Source organism: Vipera berus (assembly GCF_964194415.1).
Source record: "Vipera berus genome assembly, chromosome: 9".
In the NCBI taxonomy this organism is placed as follows: Eukaryota; Metazoa; Chordata; class Lepidosauria; order Squamata; family Viperidae; genus Vipera; species Vipera berus.
Window position 1 is genome coordinate 23,616,582 of NC_138212.1, and position 18,629 is coordinate 23,635,210.

At 48.6% G+C, this 18,629-nt stretch overlaps 1 long non-coding RNA gene across 2 annotated transcripts in view; it reads right to left on the reverse strand.

Moving 5' to 3' along the window:
- LOC308671968 overlaps nt 1-18,629 on the reverse strand; it is a 37,042-nt gene that overhangs the window by 15,684 nt on the left and 2,729 nt on the right. For both annotated transcript variants that reach the window (XR_014027316.1, XR_014027317.1), the window contains exons 2-3: nt 17,701-18,250; nt 16,822-17,304 (exon numbers count right to left, since the gene is read on the reverse strand). This is a non-coding gene — a long non-coding RNA (uncharacterized lncRNA). The remainder of the gene's footprint in view (nt 1-16,821; nt 17,305-17,700; nt 18,251-18,629) is intronic.

Genomic DNA, 18,629 nt, shown 5'->3' on the forward strand with positions numbered 1-18,629 from the left:
AAAGAATCTAGATAATGTTCAAATCACTAACAGGAATTAATTAGCAGTGTTCAACAGGAGGAAGGGAGGAGTTACCAAGATTTGTGTGTACTGCAATGCTGTATGGAGAGAAAAGATTGTTTCCTGAATAGCTGATAATGGTGGGGATGTGGCCACCAATTGCCCATTTGGGATGACTGAATGGCTGCTCCCTATTCAGCAACTGAGTGAGCTAATAGTAGAGTAGGGCAGGGAAGCTGTCACAATTTCCTCTATTAAGAGTGTATACCAAGTAAGGAGAAAACAAAAAGAGAGCCACAGGAGGGGATCTTAACAAAAACTAAACCAATTTATTTTTACATTGCTGTTACCTTAAGAAGCAGAAATGAAGATGAACTTTCCAAGCATGAACTATGTTTGACAGACATATCTGGATTCCTTCCTGAAATTAAATTTCTAGCTGTGCTGGAAGAAAAAGCACAGAACAGCAGGTGGCACCATCAACTGAAAAGGGAGCATGAAGATTTATTACACCAAACAAAATACAAGGAACAGAGAAGAAACTTTTCAAAATGAAGAGAATTAAGCAAAGAAGCTTCTGAGTTCATAAGAAAGACCCCCTAAAAATGAGAGTGCAGGTGATATTCTCCACTGCTGCAACCCAAACAGTTCTGGACCTCTTGCAGAAATAATAATAATTTCTGAGCTTTCAAGAAAGGAAAAAGAGGCCATGTTGAACAAGGGACAAAAGGGGAGATCCTTAAAGAGCAGAGCAAGTGCAGCTGCACCCTGCAAGAAGGCAAAGAGAAGAGCTGTGGCCGTTGGCTGACTCAATGAAACAAGGACACGGCCCAGTGAGTGACCACCTTTCAGTTATAAGAGGCAATGAGAATTTGATAGAGAAAAGAAATATTATTGTAAGACTGACACAAGAAGCAACTTTCCAGAAAGAAGAGAATTGAGAGAAAGGAAGAGGAATCCCAGGGAGCAACAAACACAGGCAATCTGTCATCAGTGCTAAAGAAAATGCTACGACTAAAGAAACCACTGTGTAAGCAACGCACTAATTACAAAAAAAGTCATAACAGTCATAATAGTAAAGTTGGAAGGGATCTTGGAGATCATCTAGTCCAACCTCCTGCTCAGGCAGGAAACCCTGTACCATTAAAAATAAAACGCCAGACTAACTTTATTTCCTTTTTTTATCAAGTAACATTAGTAGATTGCAAGAGTGCCGTCAACATAATAGACAGAAAGAGTGGGAGACTTTCTGGAAATGGCAGCTGGAGGCAGAGAGAGTGAAGGCCCTGGAGAGTTTCAGCGGTAGGGAGAGGGGGGGGAAAATGACCTTGTGGATCTAATGACCGGCCCCCCTCAAACAGCCAAGAGGGCGTCACTCAGGAGGGCAAACCCTATTCTCATCCAGAGCTCAGAAGACCAGTTAGGGGGAGGCCCTAGAGAGCTCCAGACCAGTTGTCTTCGCCTATGTTCCTCCACCTGTCCACCAGACTGACCAGGGAGAATCCCCTCCAGCTCCTGTCTTCTTGCAAGTGTTCTCCGGAGGGGCCTGGAAGCAGCTTTTCTCCACATAAAACGCCCCCATATTCCCTTCAGCCGGCTCCATCATCTGGGAAGATGGACAGGTCCCATCTGTTCTGTCCGGTTCAGGGGGAGGTGATGGTGATCAAAGGGGGGCTTCCCAAAGAGTGTGACTTTGGTATTTTGTTTTTTATTTGGATCCCCATTTGAATTTGCAGGGTGTTTTTTTTCCAAAAAAGAGGGTAGTCATGGCAACACAAGTGAAGCTCTCCCTGCATGCATGCATGAAAAATGGGCAGAGCATCAATTGTGCCATTCCAGCTGCCATATTGACGTCTTAACCACTCCTACTTTTTGGTATATTTGGGATGCATTTTCATTTTTATTCTTTTTTCTGGATGTTTTTATTTAGGATGAAATTGTTAGCTGTCCCAGGCTTTCACGATTCAAGAGCATCCATGTGAGGCAAATAAGTAAATCCTCAACCAAATTTTGAAAAACCTCCTAGCAGGAAGCGAGCCTGAGGGCAGAGAGCCCCCCCCCCCCAACGGGTGGGTTCAGCAGAGGCTGGACCACCCTCTGTGGGGACACTCCCCTTGGATCCCTGGCAGGGGATGAGGCCAAGGGATCCTTGCTCCACAGGGGAGGCGTCCCTTGGCCTTTCCTGTCCAGCCTTCCCCATTTCCCTCCTAAGGATAGTCTCTGTGCCAGTCTGGTGCACCCAGAGGTTGCGGACCTGCAGCCAGGGCAGAGCCAGACCCCCTGCCAGCAGCATCACAGCCAGAATGCTCCACACTCTTGCAAGGGAAGCTGAGAAGGGAGATCCACCTTCCTCCCCCCTCCTCCCAAGAAGACTCTGAAGAAATGCAAAGCTCTGCTCTTCCTCATTCAAATTCCACCTATGTGCCGCTAAGCCAGCCCAGAGCCTGGGGGCTTTGAGGGAGATTTTCTTTTTTTTTCTTAATGAGTTCTCCACAGGGAACTGCCTTAAGGCTGCTTCCCTTGCAGGATCTCCAAGGATCCTCTCAGATCACTTCTATCTTGGCCCAGGGCATCTTCATCATCCTCCTCTGGCAAAGTCCTCACCTACCTGGGCAAGGAACACCTGGCTGGCTCAGACCAGGACCAGCTACTCCAGTATCCTGCCTCCAGACTGTCCATCCCCCACTCTGCCTTTTCACCTGCTTCAGCTCTGATTTCAGGGAAAGAAACCTCCCTTCATTACTGCAGCAGACTTTGGGGATCAATCCCTCCAAACACCCCAGAACTGTGGCGGGTGGAGAGGGCTGAAGGTTACCCTCTCAAGCGAACCACCTCCAAGAGAAGGGGAGGGAGGAGCCCTCCTCGAGGTTGGGCACTTAGAAAGCAGAGATTTTTAGGGGGAACCCAGGAGGAGCCTATGCCTGTTCACCTCCCCTTGTCCTGGGCTCCTTCTGCCTTGGGACTGCTGGAAGGAGAGAGTCAGCCACTCCCTCGCCTCTCCCCGCTTCAAACTTCCCCAGCAGGCAAATTCTGGAGGGTTGTTTGAGGGGAGGGAGTGGGCTCCTATATCCTGTCTCTGCAGGTAAAGTGCGAGGGGGTAATCGGCAGCGGCCCATTTCACAGAAGCGACAACTAACGAGAATCCCCGGCATGACTTGGTCCCCAAAGGGGCGGGCACTGACCGGACTGGGCTGAAGGAAGGAAGCCGGGGCGCCCGGGGCTCGGCCGTAGCGGAGCGAGGGGCGCCCGCAGCTCCGGAACGCCCCCAGAATCCAGGCTGCCGCCGCCGCCCCACCCGCCTTCCCGTCCCGGCCGAGGGGCGAGGTGCCCACCTTTGCACGGAGGTCGTGGACGAGGCCAAGGCGCAGGTTGGATGGCGGGGGTCCTGCTGCCGCCGCGGCTGCAGCTGCTCCGACCTCGCAGATGGGCCGGCGGAGAGCGCGGGCAGGCGGGTGCGCGGCGGCGGGCTGGGCTCCGGGAGGGCGCGGCGCGGCGCCGGGGCTGGTGCGGCTCCTCCGCGCGGGCTCGACGTATCACAAACCCCCCCGGCCCCCCATGCGCCCCCTCCCCTTCTGCTCGAGCCCTGATGACGTCTGCGGTGCGAGGGTGCTGGGGCAGATTAACCCTTGCCTGCCGGGGCCAGCCGCCCAGTGAGGAGGAATTGAGAGAGATGCTGGGCTCCCAATGGTCATCCAGTCTCATCCACTTTGCAGCCGAGCCGCAGCTCTGCTCTTCTCCAGTGGAAGCCTGCAGAGTTGGCGTATTGGTGGGAGGCTGCCTTCAGCCAAATGTACAGGCATAGAATAGGTGGAACCTGGATCTACAGTAGTAACTGTGAGAGGGGTCTTGGAATCCTAGTGCAGGGCTTTTCAGCCTTTTCAGAGATTGTACCACTTTTAGGATATGGCAATATTGGAGCACCACCAGTTGCTCCACACCACTCTCTGGACACAGCTGACAACTGGGTCCCAACCGAACAAGTCACACTGGCTAACTTGATGTGGGAACAACTCAGTGCCCCACAAACTCCTGGGCTCCCCAAACTGCTAGCAGCCAAGCACATGCATGCACACACACCGCATAAAAGGTTGGGGAACTGTTATCCACAGAGGAAGGAGAGGGCCTTCTCCCCAAGCCCAGGCATGATTGGCAATTTGATAGCTCAGATATTTGAGAGAGAGAGGGAGAGGGAGAGGGAGAGAGATGTTATTTTTTCAGGGGTAGGTAGATGCTGACTTCTAATTATTGATTGAATCAATAATCCATCACAGTCATGGAGCAAGTTTCAAATTTACTCCAGAGTTCAGAGATCTTAAACTAGGTATGGGGAACCTCGGCTCTTTTATGATTCATGGACTTCAACTTCCAGAATTCCTGAGCCAGCATAGCTCAGCTTGGAAACCTCTCCCTTCCCCCTCAGCATGGCTGGCTCAGGAATTCTGGGAGTTGAAGTCCACCAGTCATAAAAGACCCAAGGTTCCCTGCCCCTGTCTTAAATGGCTGCTCCATGGGAATTGCATCCCATGAGGGAAGCCGAGCAAGGGATTTACTTTGGAAATGGCCGTTTTTAAGTCTAACCAAACAGGTCACAGCTGACAGCTACTCTTTGCTAAACTTCTCTCCCCCCCCCCCCCCGCCCAAAAAAAGCAACATTGCAAAAAAGAGAAACCAGTGAAGGAGCCAAACTTTTTCCTTCAACCTTCTCCGGAGGAAAGAGGAATGTGGTATCCGTCAGGCGTTTTTTGTACAAATTGGGCACCCAAAGCATAGGGAAAAAAATGCTGTGGAGTTTTGAAAAACGGCCAGGGCTACTGCGCCCTGCACAGCCCAGGCACATCCCGCACAGCTACTGCGACACCCAGCCACCTACTTGTCCAAAATGAAGTATAGGTCGAAGCCCCCATAGCAGGCAGCACCCCCCCTCCTCTCACTGCCCCTCTCGCCTGTCACAGGGGACCATCTGAGCGGCCAGGAAGAGCCACTGCAAGCCCTGGGGAAGAGGTCTCTGTGCTGCACGAGCCATTCCCGAATCCAGGCAGCCAAAGGGGCGAAGGTCCCTGAGCTCTGCTCCTCCCAAGCTCCTTCAACGGATGGCCAGGCGGAGGCGGCTTCTCAGGGGATCAAATCCTCATGTTCAGAAAGGAGGGGAAAAGGCTGTCCAGAGGTGGGTTTTGGTTTTTTTGTGTGTGGTTTCAGATTTCCCTTCTGCTCTGCTTTCCCTCCGGTCCATTTTCAGGGTGTCTCTGCCTTGCACTTCCAGCGCAGCGCAACCGAGCCCGCCACTGTCGGCCAGGCAATTGGCAACTTCTGGTTCATGTTGCTTTGCTTTGCCCCAGATTTGAGGAACGTGGAAGCCTTATTCCCCCCCTCCTGCCCCCTTCCCTATGAAGGAAAGAGCTGGAATCTGGTGCTGATCCTGGTGCTTCTGCTGAACCCAGAAGAAGCACCAAAGAAGAAGTGGCAATAAGGAGAAGCACGAATCAGAAGAAGCGCTAATCAGCTGGAGCTCGGGCGCTGATCCTGGCACTTCCGCTGAGCCCTGACAGCCCTGCAGCTCCAGCTGTCTCTCACTCAAGCTTGTGTGGTGCTGCTGCCACTTCAGCTCATTCCCTTCCCCCGCTACCACTTCTAGGATGGTTGCGTACCACCTGTCAGGTGCCAATGTACCACAGGTGGTACCCGTACCACCGGTTGAAAAGCCCTGCTCTATGGGGCAACTTCAGGCCCATTTAGGGTCCCCTAGCAGGCAGAAATCAGCCGGAGGGTGTGGATATTTGCGACCCTCTACAGATAGTTTATTCCCTTTTTCACTCAAATTGCTCTCTCCATCACAAACCTACTAAAAACAAAAGGGGTGAGTAAACTGAAACCCAGCCAGCTGATGAAATGGAGTGCCAAGCAGCTTTTGAGAAATTAAAAAGACATTTTCCTGCCAAGCCAGTGTTAAACACCCGGACCCAGGGCAGCCATTTGTCATTTAGGCAGTGGGAGAGGTGCTTCTCCGAGAGAATCGGGGGGGGGGAATTGCAATCCTGTGCGTACACATCCCAAAAGCTCACTGAAACTGAACTGAGGTGGGCAGTGTGGAGAAAGGAGGCATACATCACTTGGAGACATTTCCTGGAGGAGAGTAAAATCCCCCTTCAGGTGTGGACCAATCATAAGAACCTTGAAGTGCTAAAAACCACAAAACAAGCTCAGTGGTCCCAGCATTTCCACCGGTTTGATTTTTCAATTAAGTACATCCTGGAGGGGGGGAGAACTTTTTGGCCGATGCCTTGTCAAGGATGCCACAATATAATAATGTAAAATCCAACATGATCAAACCCTTGATAACTCCAAAACAATTAGTGGCCCCTATAACCACGAGAGCTCAGGCAAAGAAAGCGATGCCGGCGAGCAGTAACATGGAGGCCCCGACCACCATAAATGAAAACTCTAAGAAAAAAACACCCCCGAGCAGCAAATCAGGGATCAAGTTTAGACGAGCATTGGAGAATGACGAATGGTTCCTTAACCACAAAAAACTTTGCTCGATGAGCAACCTGCCCTGGGTAGGAGAAAAATTATACATGCCAAAACCCCAGAGTAAAAATCATGCAACTTTGCCAACTTGAAAATGGTGAGGCATTTTGGGTTCATGAAAACTCTCCATTTAACCAAAGGCAATTTTGGTGGCCAACTATAAAAAAGGACATTGAAAGCTATGTGGCTAGCTGCCCCATCTGCGCAGCAGCAAAGCAGAGACAGGCATTATTACAAGCACCTGGAGAGAGCTCTCTATGAATTTCATAAAACTGCCAGAAAGTGCAGGAAACACTGTCATTTGGGTAGTGATGGACCTATTTTCCAAACAGGTCCACCTCATACCCTGCCAGAAGATCCCCACTGCTAAAGCTTTAGCCAAATTACTTGTACTACATATTTATTGGCCCCACAACGCATTATATCAGATGGGGGTCCAGTTTACTTCAGATTTCTGGAGAGCCTTTTTGGACCTACTTGGTACCAGTCAAGGCTGGTCATCTAGTCATCATCTGCAAACAAATGCTGGGACAGAACATTTGAACTCAGTACTAGAACAATACCTGAGATGCTTCATAAATTGCCAACAAGACAACTGGACTGAGCTGTTGCCTTTTGCAGAGGTTGCTTACAACAACGCTGTACACTCAAGTACCAATTACACAACGTTCCAAGTGGCGACAGGATGAAGTTTCAACCTGATTACCTGTTAACGAGCCCACCATCCCCTCTTTGAAAGAGTGGATTAAACAGCTGCAAAATACTTGGCCTGTGGTTAGAAAAGTTTTAGATGAAGCGAGGGAAGCCTATAAAGCATAGGCAGATAAGAAACGAATGGAACCTAAACCATTCAAAATAGGGGGGAAAAGTATATCTCTCAACCAAATTCCTAAAATCTTTGCAACCTTCAAAAAAGCTAGGACCAAATTCCTAGGATCCTTCCCCATAAAACGCATAATTTTAACCCAGTAACAGTGGAATTGGAACTCCCAAAACCATTAAGACAAGTCTACCTGCAGCCTGCTTAAACGGGAACTAATCTCCCCCTTAAGGCCTGCAGAAGCTCCTCCCCCCCACAACCCATTATGGTGACAGGGGAGCAACATTTTGAAATCAAAGAGATATTAAACTCCAGGAAACATCATGGGTCGACCCAATATTTGGTGGCATGGAAAGACCTCCCACCATCACAAAATGAATAGGTGCATAAAAAGCATGTCAGGGCTCCCAGATTGCTGAAAAGTTTCCACGCCTGTTACCCAGATAAGCCTGACTAACGGTGTTGTTTCAACTCTCTCCCCTTTGTTATTTTTTCTGTCTCCAGGTGGACCTCTCATTTTTCTAGGGGGGGCGGCATATCAGAACCCTCAATTATTAATCATACATATTCTCTGAGTTTAGGTTACTCGGATTCTGCCGTTCTCCTACAGGGGGAGGGGGGAGGCCAGGGGCTTGCAGTGTATGTAGAATATTTCCTCTATTTGCTTTGATGTATCGTCTTTGGGGTGTGAATGGAATGCCTCGGGGCCATCTGCCTTATCTCAGCACAGAGGGAGGAACCGGAGAACACCTTGAGAGAGGCGCCTTATCAGGTTGTTCCCCACAGCCCGATGTCACCTGTGGATTGGCCTGTTTAAACCGACTGATGAACTGTTGGGGTGGGGTTATTACTTTGTGGGCTTAACCAATTGATTTGGGTGGGAAGCCCTCAGATCCTGCCTAGCTTTCCTGCTTTCTGTACCTGCCAATAAAAGTTCCTTTTGAAATGATACCAGTTTCAAGAGTTCTGCTTTCTTGGTAGAGAAACAGAGGCAGGTTCTTACATTAGGCAGGATCCAAAGGGCAGGCGCGCCCACTGAGAAGGCCCTACCCCTGGATGTTACCCGCCGGCAATCTTTAACCGGTGGCACCCTGAGAAGACCCTCCCTGTGGGAGCGCACTGGACGAAGGGAGCTTGATGCTGGCAGCAGGTGTTCCCTCAGATATCCTGGACCCTCGACATTTAGGGCTTTATAGGTCATCACCAGCACCTTGAATCTCACCCGAAGGGCAACCGGAAGCCAATGCAGCTCGCGGAGTAGAGGTGTTACATGGGAGTATTGGGAAACCCCCATCACAACTCGCGCGGCCGCATTCTGCACCAGCTGAAGCCTCCGAGTGGTCCTCGAGGGCAGCCCCATGTAGACAGCATTGCAGTAGTCTAAACGGGAGGTCACGAGCGCATGAGTGACTGTGTGTAGGGCATCTCGGTCCAGGTAGGGTCGCAACTGGTGCACCAGGCGAACCTGGGCAAAAGCCCCCCTGGTCACGGCTCCTATGTGATCTTCAAAATTGAGCCGTGAATCCAGGAGGACGCCCAAGGTGCGAGCCCTATCAACGGGGGGTAACACCTCACCCCCCATCGTTAGAGATGGAATAGTCTGGTTGACCCGAGATGTTTCTCCCCATCCAGACCTGGACCGCCTCCAGGCAACGGGACATCACGGCGAGGGCATCGCTGGGTTGGTTCGGGGTGGAAAGAAAAAGTTGGGTATCATCAGCGTACTGATGATACCCCACCCCGAAACCATGAATGATCTCACTCAGTGGCTTCATGTAGATGTTGAACAGGAGGGGCGAGAGAACCGACCCCTGAGGAACTCCACAAATGAGAGGCCTCGGGGTGGACCTCTGCCCTCCCGTCAACACCGACTACGAGCGGCCCAGGAGATAGGAGGAGAACCACCGTAAAACGGTGCCTCCCACTCCCAACCCCCTGATACGCCGCAGTAGGATACCATGGTCAATGGTATCAAAAGCCACTGAGAGATCTAATAGGACTAGGACAGAGGAACAACCCCTGTCCCGAGCCCGCCAGAGATCATTCACCAGCACGACCAATGCCGTCTCCGTGCTGTGTCCGGGCCTGAAACCCGATTGGTACGGGTCCAGATAATCAGTTTCCTCCAGGAACAGAGGAAGCTGATGCGCCACCACACTCTCAACAACCTTCGACAAAAAGCGAAGGTTGGAGACTGGATGATAATTATTTAAAACAGCCGGGTCCAGGACAGGCTTTTTGAGGAGGGGTCTCACCACCGCCTCCTTCAAGGTGGCAGGGAAGACAGTTATTACTGCCTGGAACCAGCCTCGTGTCTCCTCCCGGGCCGCATAAACCAGCCAGGAAGGACACGGATCCAACAAACAGGTGGTGGAGCTCAGCCTCCCCATGATCCTGTCCACATCATCAGGGGAAACAGGATCGAACTCAGTCCAGATAACATGCTCAAGACCGTCCAATTCCTCCACGTTAGACTCCGCCCAGTCAGAGTCCAGACCAGCCCGGATCTGAGCGATTTTGTCCATCAGATGGTGACTAAACTCCTCGGCCCGTCCCTGTAAGGGATCCTCCCTCACCTCCTGGTTAAGGAGGGAGCGAGTCACCCTAAACATTTCTTCATAGCAGTGCAGGTGGCACAGTTTTTCACATCTCAATGTCTTTTTTCATGCCTGGCCACCAAAATTGCCTTCATACCTGTTATGTACTGGGCTTGTGGTGATACACCACGTGTGTTGCTAGAGTGTCTAATGGCTCTCCAGTATTCCAGACTTGCTGTCTCCTCTCCTGCAATTGGCTAGCCCCAGGCGGCTTGAGTAGGTTCAAACCTATTGGCTGCCATCTAGGGGCTAGACTATATATTGTGGCTGGTTGCAGCCAGGTTCCAGTACAGTTCCAGCAAGAATAAAGTATGAGTTATCCTGTACTCAGCCTCGTGTCGTCATTCCTGCACCCAAGAGCCCACTACTTAATAGTGGCAATGAGGATGGGATCCTGCTTCGCTGATTAAGAGCTGAAGTCAACGAGGGGTTGGCAGCACATGCCAGAGAGAAGAGGCATTCCCCCCCACCTAGGCCGGCTAGCAAGCCACACTAGCAGCCTTGCACTCAGCGGACGCATTCCCTGAGCCTAGAAGCAGGATCCAAAGATTGCAGGAATTTGAAGGAAGAATGCCGAAGGTCGGCAAGCTAAGAGAATTTGACATGAAGTATCCGGAAGAATGGCCATCTTACCTTTCACAAGTAGAGAACTATCCGAGAGCAAATCAGATCGCGGAGGAAGGTCTGAAGGCCACAACATTGCTTTGCGTGTGCGGCCCAGCAACCTTCGATTTGGCAGAGAATCTTTTCGTGCCAACACCCATCGAAGCAGTTTCATACGCAAACCTTAAGAAGAAGCTAACCGGGCACTTCCAGCCCAAGATGTCAGAGATGGCATGGAGATTCAAATTTGACCAAAGAGTGCAGCTACCTGGGGAGACAGCATTGGAATTCATTGCGGGCCTTAGACAGGCCGCACGCCTTTACAAGTTCTCAAACTTAGAAGACCGACTAAGAGACCGGCTCGTCTGTGGCCTTCGGGACAGAACCCTTCAGCAGAGACTGTTTGCTAGACCCAATTTAATGTTTTCTGAGGCATAGGACGAGGTGATGGCTGACGAAGCCGCCAGGGGTGCAGTGCAGACAGTTCAGCCCACCAACTTTCAAAAGTCGAAGAATCGGTCCATCTTGAGGTCGCCAAATGTGCCGGGGAATTGTCAGAAGAAGAACCTGAAATCAACAAACTCCAAAGGCAACCCAACGCACAACACTGCAACAGCCACCAGCGAGAGGACAGTTACAAGGCAGTTCTCTTACCGAGATGTAAGCGGTGCGGAGGCAACCATATTCGTGCCAACTGCAGATTTCATTCGGCCACGTGTAGAGCTTGTGGAAGAACTGGCCACATCACGGTGGTTTGCAGAGCCCACCAGAGAGACCGGCCACCCAAACACCAGTCAGAGGAACCAACTAGGAGAGGTACTGGGGCCCAGGGTCCAGTTAGTGTGGGATTCTTCAGAAGCTGGAGAAGCGTTTGCCGCACCGGGGCTCGACACCCCCTCAAGCCTAAACTCAAGCTCTTAGTAGAGCTACAAGGAATTCCATGTAAGATGGAGTTGGACTCCGGCTCTGCTGTCTCAATCATTTCGCAAGACACATACAACTTTGTGTGTAGGGGCAGTAACAATTGGGCCAAACTAAGACCCTCAGATATCATTTTAACAGATTTTCAAAATGCTCACGTTAAAGTTAAGGTGAAGCTACTGTATTGGTAAAATTTAAAGATTTTTTGGGGCACCTGGATGTAATAGTAGTAGAGGGCCAGAGAACAAGTCTAATTGGACTTGATTGGTTTGATGCCTTAGGTATTCAGTTTACTGGCATAAACCGGACACAAACAGAAGACCTCATGTCAGTGTGCGAGGAATACGCGGATGTTTTTGATTCAACCTTAGGGACATACACAGGCCCTCAAGCAGCATGCTTATCCAGTTCCAGTGGTCAACCACATTTTAGCCTCTTTGCAAGGGGGAACCATTTTTGCTAAACTTGATTTAGCACAGGCCTATCAGCAATTGCTGGTTGACGAGGCCACAGCCGCGGCTCAAACGATCGTGACTCAGAGAGGGGCATTCAAAGTCAAACGCTTACAGTTTGGAGTCAGTGTTGCACCAGGTATTTTCCAAGGAATTATGGAACGTGCACTTAAGGGTATCCAGGGCATCTGCCCTTACTTTGATGATGTTCTTATTGCTGGGGAATCCCCAGAAGTGTTGGCCAGAAGGCTCAGGGCTGTTTTGCAGAGGCTTTGCGAAGCAGGCCTCAAATTAAAGAAGAACAAGTGTAGTATTGGGGTCTCATCAACAGAATTCTTGGATTTCTGCATTCATGCTAATGGTATTCACCCCGCTGATTCTAAAGGGAAGGCCATTAAAATGGGTCCTAGGCCCAAATCAAAAGGAGAGCTGCAAGCATTTTTGGGTCTCCTAAATTTTTATCACACATTCCTATCTCATAAGGCAGCAATAGTAGAGCTCCTCCAAAGGCTGCTGGACAAAAAAGCCCCTTGAAAATGGACTAACTTACACGAAAAAAGTTTCCAGGATTTGAAAGCACTTCTGTCAGAAAAGTCCACTGTAACTCATTACATAGAGTCTGAACCTGTATGTCTTGCATGTGATGCATCTCCCTATGGGGTGGGGGCAGTCTTAAGCCATACAGAGAAAAATGGGAAACAGGTCCCTATTGCATTTTACTCAAGGGCCTTGTCCTCTGCTGAGCGCAACTATGCCCAGATTGACAAAGAGCCATAGTTGCTGGAGTTAAGAAATTTCATGATTATTTATATGGCAGGGATTTCACTCTCTACACTGACCACAAACCTCTGTTGGGACTGTTCACAACAGACAAACAAACCCCCCCCCCCCACATACTATCTCCAAGAATGTTGAGATGGTCTATTTTTTTGTCTGCATACAATTTTAAGTTTATTTATAAACCAGGAAAGGAAATGGGCCATGCTGATGGCCTCAGCAGACTACCACTGCCACTAATGGATCCTGATCCAGCTCCTGCTGCTAGAATATTGTCCATACAGGACATACCTGAGTTTCGCCTCCATGCAGGGGATATCGCTGCTGAAACTGCCACAGATAAAACTCTGAGTAAAGTGTTGACATGGGTATACATGGGCTGGTTGGAAAAAAGTCCAGGCTCTGAATTTCAAAGTTATTTTGTCAGGAGGCATGAGTTGTGTGCACATAAAGGGTGCATTTTATGGGGGAACAGAGAAATAATTCTCACTTCCCTAAGAGACAGGGTCTTACACTCCTTACATGAGGCCATCCAGGCATTGTTAGAATGAAAGCCTTAGCTAGAAGCTACCTTGATAAGGCCATCGAGGGTCAAGTCCATGGTTGTTATACATGCCAACAATCTAGGCCTGAAATGCCACAGGTCCCAGTTCACAGGTGGGAGGAAACGCACACTCCTTGGTCTAGGATTCATGTAGACTATGCTGGGCCTTTTCAGGGGCAGCTTTTCCTGATAGTAGTGGAAATGGCTGGAAGTAATTCCAGTTCCTAACATGACTACTGCTAGGACCATCCAGGTGCTGAGAAAACTCTTTGCAACACATGGGTTGCCTGATGTTTTAGTTTCTGATAATGGGGCCCAATTCACTGCTGCTGAGTTTCAGGCTTTTCTTAATCTCATCAGATATGCAATTTATGCACCATTTCATCCATCTTCTAATGGACAAGCCGAACGCATTGTGAGGACAACAAAGGAGGCACTCAAGCGCATTGTCACAGGTGACTGGCATCACAGATTGGCAGATTTTTTACTCTGCCAGCATTCTACTCCCTGCACTCCCACAGGTAAAAGTCCTGCAGAACTTCGTTGGGGGAGGCATTTGATTGCTAAACTGGACATGTTGCATCCAGACAGAGTGGCAACAGAAGCCTCTCAACCAAAACCCCCGAGGGGGCTGCACATGGGCGATTGGGTTTGGGCCAGGAACTATGGCCAAGGGAATTTATGGGTTCCTGGTCAAATAACCAAGGCATCTGGACCCCTATCTTATGAAGTGGGGTTGGAGGGAGGGCGACCGGTTAGAAGACACATTGACCAACTCAGGAAAAGGTTTCCAGAATGGCCACTAAGTGAGGACTGCATCATAAGTCCCTCCCAAGGTCCTCAAACTTGTGGCCAAGCCAGCCCTCACTTGCAGCCAAGCCAGCCACCAGGGTTGTTCCTTCTCAGCAGAGATAGAATCTGAGGAAGAACCGGGTAGCATGGGAGTGCAACATGAAACCCCTGTCGAAGCGAGCCAGCCAAACTTCAGCAACCGCTGTGCCTACTCTGCAGAACAGACTGACTCTGGGGTGGGCCAACCTCATGAGGCCAGGCAGAGCGTTTCGATTCCCCTTGACACAGGAGCACAAGGGAACATGGGTCTTCCCAGCCCACTGGGTAAGCTGGTAGACAACAAAGTGATGGGAACTCCAAGACGTTCCTCTAGGCCACACAAGCCTCCTGCGTACCTCACAGATTACATTGTAAAATAAAGTGATGTATAGTTTTATAAAACTTGTTACCACTAACTACAGAAAACCTGTGCATTGTGAAACTGCTTTACTGCATTGTAAGCCTGTTCAGACGTTGTTTAATCTCATTGTAGCCACAGTGAATTTATTATTATTTATTTTTATTATTATCACTACAGTTGTATGTGAGTTGATTAATAAGTCTTGACAGCTGTCAAGACTAATTGCGGGTGTCATAGTCTGATCTAAGAGGGGAGGGGTGTTATGTACTGGGCTTGTGGTGATACACCACATGTGTTGCTGGAGCGTCTAACAGCTCTCCAGTATTCAAGTCTTGCTGTCTCCTCTCCTGCAATTGGCTAGCCCCAGGCGGCTTGAGTAGGTTGAAACCTATTGGCTGCCGTCTAGGGGTTATTGTGGTTGGTTGCAGCCAAGTTCCAGTACAGTTCCAGCAAGAATAAAGTATGAGTTATCCTGTACTCAGCCTCATGTCATCATTCCTGCACCCAAGAGCCCACGACTTAACAATACCAAATATGTTTTCAGGAACCCAAAGTGACTGGCCTGCTTTGCATCATGACTGCGCTGAAGGGCTTCAATCCTGAGGGCACAGCTTAGAACTCTTCCAGGCTAGCCCTCCCCAAGGCTTAATAGAGATTTATTGTCCTTGAATCAGATGTCAGTCTCTAATTGCTCTTTAAGTCTTTTCAGTAAGCGGTCATCAGGACCGGTGGATTGCTTTTGCAATTGAGCTCTAGTGGTTATTTGAGAGGCAGATTGTGGTAGAGGAATGCCATTAATGGCAATGGCTGTCAAGGTTGGGGTTTCCCCCCCCCACACACCTTTCCCTGTTTTCAGTAAGTTGGTTATTGACATGGCTATCTTTGCGAAAGAGGGGACAAATTGGTGGTAAAAGTTAGCAAACCCCAGAAAGCTTTGAAGTTGTTTATGGGTCCGAAGGGATTGGCATTTCAATACAGCTTTCACTTTTGCAGGATCCATTTCTATTCCGTTTGAAATTCAGTACCATAGCCTAGATAGTAAAGGCGTGTCTGGCGAAACTCACATTTAGATAGCGTTGCATACAGTTAGCCTTTAGTAGTTTCCTCAGGACTTTGCGGACCAATTTAATGTGCTCTTCCATAGTCTCAGTGTAAATGAAAATGTCATCAAGATAAACTAAAACCCTCTTATACAAATGATCATGGAGCACCTGGTTGATTAATTGCATAAATACAGTAGTCCAAAAGGCATCACTTTAAATTGGAAGCTTCCCAGGAGGCAATTGAAGGCAATTTTCCATTCGTCCCCTCCTTAATTTGGACTCAGTAATAAGCTTCTCTTAAATTCAACTTTTTAAAAACTTTCCCTTTTGCTAGGTTGGCCAACATGTTCTTCATCAAGGGAAGGGGGTACATGTTCTCTATGCTGACAATGTTTAACCCTTTAAAATCCATGCATAATCTCAGCGACCCATCTTTCTTTTCTTTGAACAATACAGGGCTGCAACACATGATTTTGCTGGTTGGATAAGCCAGGTTCTTATCAATGTTCTCTTAACTCTTTCATCTCTCTGGGCCTCATTGAGTACATTTTTGGCTTCGGGACCTTGGCCCCAGGTAAAATTTCAATGGCACAGTCCATAGCCTGGGGAGAAGGACATTGCACTCTTTCTCATAAACGTCTCAGCTAAATCATGGTGTTCAGTTGGGACAAGCTGGATTCCTGGCAGCTTTTCTACAACAGCCTTTAGTGTCTCAGGGTGCTCTTCCTGAGCCTCATTTATGGTATAGTCCTTTATGTCATTGGTGATGGCAGGTGGCAGGGGGCCTATCCCCAATCTTAAATTCCTCACTCCATTCTCCCACCAGATGTTTCGGCACCATTTGTCGAGCCAGGCCAGACCCAAAATCACAGCCTCAATCATTTTCGGGACCACTACAAAATGGATGATTTCCCAGTGACGACCCATTTCCAATCACACTGGTTCTGTCAGGTGCATGGCAGGTGCACCACAGATAAGGGATCCGTCAGCTTGTTCAAATCTCATGGCTAGGTGTAACAGCCTTACTCAAATCCCCAGCTTGAGCACTGTGGGCAGATTATTTTATTTATTTATTTACTTATTTAGATTTATATACCGCCCTTTCCCGAAGGACTCAGGGCGGTTTACAGGGCATTTAAAAAACAGTCAATACAAACGTTAAAACAAATTAAAAGAGATTAAATAGAACCCTGAGAAAATTAAAACCCAGTTAAAATTAAAATTAAAAATATTAATTAGGCACCTGGTGCAACCTGAGTCTATTAAAATGTTTAAGTCCATTTGGGTCCTAGTTTTTGGTATTATTATCTTGGTGGGGATGGCAAAAGATGGGATGGGCTGACTTACCATCAGATCCTCCTCTCCTTCCTCATCAATGTCATAGGGTGCTGGCATCTGCTGTGGCTTGGACTGGGCTTTTGCCTCGAGCTTGGTTGGAGGGGAAGCTTCCAGTCTCCGGAGTTGTCCCCTCTGATCAATCCTTTTCCCTTCTGGTATGCCACGGACAAAAAGCCCTGGGATGGCAGCAACAGGAGTTCCTCTTCAGCAGCTACAGGAGTGCTCCTGTGCTGAGGGGCAGCCTCGGCTTGATAGAGGTCTGCCAGGATTGTAGTTCCCTCCTGCAGTACCAGCTTCCAAGGTTGGATCAAACTGGACTTTGGCTGAGCCCCTGCCAGTGATACCTCCTCGGTGGCTAGAGCGGCTGTTTGCACTCTGACAGCTGGAGTTCCATTGTGGCCACAACGGCTCCATTCTTTTCCTCCATCTTCCAATCTTCACCAAGTCTTCACTGCTCTCCGAAAGGATGGGTAGGCTGTGGGGCCCAGCACACTGAGAAAATGAAAGTTTTAGGAGACTTGGTTTAATGTCATGGTTCCGACAGACAAGAGACGAATAAAGCAGAACTCCTCAAAGAACATATTTATTAGTTACAAAGTATTGGCACTGTCAAAAGTGAAACCAAGTCTCAATACACAAGTAACAATTACCCAATTACAAAGTATAATGTCCCACCCACAAAACTATGCAAGCAACTACGTTCCCCAATATATTCATTTGGCAGTTTAAGGACCTGCTTCAATCCCTCTTCCCAAGAAAGCAGAACTCTTGGAACAGAGTCATCCCAAAATGAACTTTTATTAGGAGAAGTTAACAGCAGGCATAAGGCAGGATCTGAGGGTTTCCTGCCCAAATCAATAGGTTAAAGGAATAAGAAGCAAACCTCACCCCAATAGTTCATCTGGTCAGTTCAAATGGGCCAATCCCGAGGTGTTAAGTCCGCTGTGGGAACAGGGCTAAGATGCCATTCCCAAGGGTGTGAGAACATTGTTGGGTCTTCGCAACTTTACTTCTGCAGCTAGAGATAAGCCAGATGGCTGAGGCACATTCCTTTCTCACCCCAGGCTGGCATCAAGAGGAAACAGTTCAAAGAGCAAGCAGATAGAGGATACATTGTAGTGGTTAAGTGAAAGGAAAAAAAATACATTGCAATTCCCCAAAGCTTTCACCCCCACAGAACCTGCAGGAAAGGAAAGGGAAAAGAATTAACTAACAAAATCTCTCTTTCCCCCAGCAAAGGAACGGGTTCTGATATGCCGCCCCCCTTAAAAGAATGAGAGATCCACCTGTAGAAAAAAAAACCAAATAAACAAAGGGACTAGTCTGGTTTATCATAGTACATAGCATGGAATTTACTAAGTAACCTAGGGGCTTTGATGTGGCGTTTATGAACCCATTCGTTCTGGGATGGAGGCAGGTGTTTCTAAGCTACTAAATACTGTGTAGAACCAAAATGGCTGTCTGAGGAAGCTTTGCAAATAGCTGAGGAAAGGAGGGAAGTGAAAGGCAAGGGAGAAAAAGAAAGATACACCCATTTGAATGCAGAATTCCAGAGAATAGCTAGAAGAGATAAGAATGCCTTCTTAAATGAACAGTGCAAAGAAATAGAAGAAAATAATAGAATAGGGAGGACCAGAGATCTTTTCAAGAAAATTGGAGAAATGAAGGGAACGTTTAATGCAAAAATGGGCATGATAAAGGACCAAAATGGCAGGGACCTAACAGAGGCAGAAGAGATTAAGAAGAGGTGGCAAAATTACACAGAAGAACTATACAAGAATGAGCTTAACATCCCTGATAATCACAATGAGGTGGTC